The sequence below is a fragment of the Palaemon carinicauda genome, chromosome 10, assembly GCF_036898095.1.
Source record: "Palaemon carinicauda isolate YSFRI2023 chromosome 10, ASM3689809v2, whole genome shotgun sequence".
Taxonomy (NCBI): domain Eukaryota; kingdom Metazoa; phylum Arthropoda; class Malacostraca; order Decapoda; family Palaemonidae; genus Palaemon; species Palaemon carinicauda.
In genome coordinates, this window is record NC_090734.1 from 3,986,359 (window position 1) to 3,990,636 (window position 4,278).

Below are 4,278 nucleotides of genomic sequence, written 5' to 3' on the forward strand. Positions count from 1 at the left end.
GTTACGCTAAATACAAATCAGACTATAAACATTGGATTTAAACTAGAAACTGAATAATTACCTATTCAGGCTATAGTAAATATGGCCACGGGCTTTCTCTTGACTGTATAAAGTTGCAAGTCGTAAGACAAATGCAGTTTTGCAACCACGGGGGCAATTCCAAATCCTGTTAGCCATTCTTGACTGTTATGGGTTTCAGAGCCGATGGAAGAAGTTGAATGGGTGTCTGGTGGATGGGCGGGGCAAAATTTTGTCAAAAGGTGTTTACATTGCTTACGTAGTGAATGTTTTCGACTCTTGGCTCGTTATCACTGGCCATGGCGTCGGCTAGATCATTTTTACTCTATAAAAATTAAAACTATTGTGTTTAGGTTATTGATAATGCTGACAAAATTTGTGTGTGGTTTGTAAAATATACATATGTCAACTTTCAGCTACATTTGATGCTTTGATAAGGACCAAAGTCCAAAAAACCGTGTTACAGAGGCCCTGAATCTCATAGTAGTGTACCCTAAAGCAGGAGAACTTTAACCCAAGACAGTGGATAGACCAAGGTACAGAAGCTATAGCACTACACAAGACTAGAGAATAGAATTTTTTCGCGTTACGAAGTATAGCGAAAAATAATTGTCCTAACGACATGTAAGCAGATCTTAAGTGTCTTGTTACTTAAGTTCAGTTGTTATGTAGGCAGTGGCCAATGAGAATTTAGTGTTGGGTGAAACGTATTCAATGTTTGAAGAGGTATTTAGTAAGTGGTCACTTTCTAGCGCACGCTAGCCCGAGCAAGTCGAATTTATTAGCCAGGACGCCAGGCAGGGTCAAATACAGCTTCAGAAGTGAATAGTGTTTTCACGCTAGCAATCAGAATGCTGAAACCGTTTCAAGAAGTGATGGACAATCTATTATCCGATTTCCAGCAGAATATTCAACAAGTATCCGCACCTCGTTAAAGTATGATGGAAAACCATTTGAATGAGCATCGCGTTATTTTGAGGAAACTGATACGAAAATGTTAGCATTAGATGCGATTGTTTTATCAACTTGGAGGACAAGGAACATCTAAAACTGCCTGCAGAAACGAGTTAGTACGCAAAGAGCAGCATCGTCGAAAGTGTCAAGCTAGTTAAATATCGAGGGAAAGTGTGGATTCATATCAACTTTGATGGAAGAGGTCTAGAGCTCAATAAAGGCCGAGAGTTGACATTGGAGCCGGGGAACGTACCAAGAAAGACGTCGAAAAGATAAGTGAAAATACAGCTGTTTTTATTTTGTATACTTAGCAGTTGGTACAAGGAAATTGGAACATTGTGTTTATTTAATTTTATTGTTTTTAATCGCCTGTTGGTTGTTGTTATTCACAATACATTGAACATAATTAGATTGGGATAGTCATTGACGTCTAAAAGGTCGATCATAAAATTCCATTTCAAAACCGTTACTGTGGTTGTTGGATTGGATAACAATAGGTCAGAAAGGGGACGAATCAGAGTTTATTAAAAGAGAATGGATGACACTGGTATCAGAAAAACTAAGAAATAATTCCTTTGACGGTGACCAAGAATGGAAATGGTAAGCAAAGGCTGGTTTTTTATTACAAACTTTTTAAGGATTTAATCAGTCTACAGTCTGCTTATCGCAGAGAAATCTATTAAAACGTTGCCAATATCTTTCTCATTAGGGAAAAATGTAAAAAGTTTTTATAATGGATTATCTTTAGATATTTTTTGAAAGCGGCGGTACATCTTTACTAAAGTTCTTAAGTCTGTTAGATATTGGAGATCTAAGGAAGTGAAGATTGAAGTATTTTTAGATGATGGCATAGCTGCGGATGGTTGTTTTGAAGGGGCATTGGATGCTAGTTATTTACTTTTAAAAGCTTCAAGATTTGGATTTATTTACAAGAAAGTATAATTGGTTTTCAGACTCTAAATTGTATTTGGAAAGGTTTACAGAGGACGAATACTGAAGGCAAATTTTGTAACTACAGTATTAGGATAAACTATGTCGTTAAAGATCTTGTTTAGATGCCAAACCTTCTGAATTAACAAAAACGTTATTTTAACGAATATCTTTTGGACAGAATTGTCTGTTACATAATATCCACGAAATTTGTCGTGAGAAGTATTGTTAAAATGTAAACGATAAAGTATTTCTGTATTTTTACATATTGAGCAAAGCTAGTTGAGAACTTAATGAAGAAATATCAGATGCTCTGGTTGAGATCACGTTTTGACGCAGAAATTCATTCTTTTTAGTTTGGTCGTTACTTTAACTATATACTTGCATCAGACTTGTTTAACCTATTACTTCATTGTAACGCCCTAAGATGTAGGCAGTTTATCACTATATTGTGACGCCTATAATGTAGGCAGTTTATCACTATATTGTGACGCCTATAATGTAGGCAGTTTACACTATATTGTGACGCCTAAGGTGTAGGCAGTTTTATCACTATATTGTGACGCCTAAGATGTAGGCAGTTTATCACTATATTGTGACGCCTCAGATGTACTGTAGCAGCTTAGCACTATATTGTGACGCCTCAGATGTACTGTAGCAGCTTAGCACTATATTGTGACGCCTCAGATGTAGGCAGTTTAGCACTATTGTGACGCCTCAGATGTAGGCAGTTTAGCACTATATTGTGACGCCTCAGATGTAGGCAGTTTATCACTCTATTGTGACGCCTAAGATGTAGGCAGTTAATTACTATATTGTGACGCATCAGATGTAGGCAATTTATCACATTGCGAAGCCTCGGATGTAGGCAATCTTATCAATATATTGCAACGCCTCATAGGAAATTTACCGCTATATTGCGACGGTTCAGACATAGGAAATTTACCGCTATATTGTGACTCCTCAGATTTAATAGTTATATTGTGACGCCTCTGGTGTTGGGAAATTTATATGTTGTGACACCTCAGTAGTAGGTTTGGAGTAATTCTGAAGTTTTTAGCGATGAATACAGCGCATTTTTTATCATGAAAAGAGTGGTTGGAAACTGGACAGCAAATGAATCTTTAACATTAAACATGAAGGAGCAGGAGGCAGTCGACAGAATTATGTAAAGTACTTTGGCAATGTTTGAACGTTGTTTCAGATAAAAGATTTTCGATTTTAATGCAAGTAGGTAGCAAAAAGCCAGATTTGGAAATCATAGAAAACCAAAGAATTTAAACTTGTACTGAATACACTGTTCAGGTCATCAATGTATGTAAGCCCAGAAAGAGTACAAAAGAGTGGATATTTTGAAGTGTTGTCAACTAACATGGATGAATGGTCAATTCTTGCTTACATTTTTCAGAGTTATGGACTTGTGAGAGTTATTCATTCTTTAGACTGTTTTGCTACTTTTAAAAATATGTTGAGGTTTTTAATCTCTAATATTGGTGTCCCGGTACAGAGGGAATTGATGCTTTAACTTGAGGTTTGGTGCTTTATACCAAAAGTTATTAATAAAATGGAGGTAAAAATTCTTAAGTAGAATATTCCAGAGTGAAAGTCCTCTCCATCTTGACTGTTGATATTAACAAGGGAAGCTTTATTGTTAAACTTTGAGTGTTTACGTAACAAAAGGTTATTACACACGGCAAAGAAGGAAATTTTTCGCTGATATTTAACTTTGATATAGAAGGTAAAGGTTTTTGAAATTATAAGTATATATGTACAATGTTTTATTTTTGGAATCTGCTTTCCAGGATCGTGAATACAATGAAATGCCAGCAGTCGTCTTTAACGGTGGCATCTAATTTGGACAGGAAATTGGGGGACCTCAGTTGTCATGAGCATATTCTATCATCGATGAATGACAGCACCGACAAGGCCTACCAACTTTTCTTTCAACAAAGAGAAGCTTACAATAATGGTCACGAGCAAAGCGAAATGCCATTGTATGTTGCTTTATTTATGACGCTTTTATTAGATTCCGGCGCTTTAGTAATCTCCAGTGATCAGGCTATTTATGCCATAACGTGCATGCATGAAATGAGGGGTTACATAGATCCAACGGAAAATTCACTTGTTAAATCTTTGCAAGCACCTGTGAAACATTAAGCTGGTAGATCGGTGCATACAAAGGATCTTTTTGATAATATGGTGTTGCAGAATCCGTGCGGATTATATTTTCCGATATTGAAAAACTTATTTATTATTTTGATAGATCATTAAGGTTTTCTTATGAGATTTGGGGAATTAAGTTTATTGTAATTTGAAGATTTCTTAGTTGAACAGAAAAAAAAAAAATGAAAAATCACCAATACTGTGAAGTTTTTG

The 4,278-nt window shown here is 36.0% G+C and overlaps 1 long non-coding RNA gene across 1 annotated transcript; it reads left to right on the forward strand.

The window, feature by feature from the left end:
* Positions 1-597: 597 nt before the first annotated feature.
* Positions 598-4,255, forward strand: LOC137648589 (uncharacterized). Its single transcript, XR_011045660.1, has 2 exons — positions 598-2,436; positions 2,474-4,255. It is a non-coding gene; the product is annotated as an uncharacterized lncRNA (long non-coding RNA).
* The last annotated feature ends 23 nt before the right edge of the window (positions 4,256-4,278 follow it).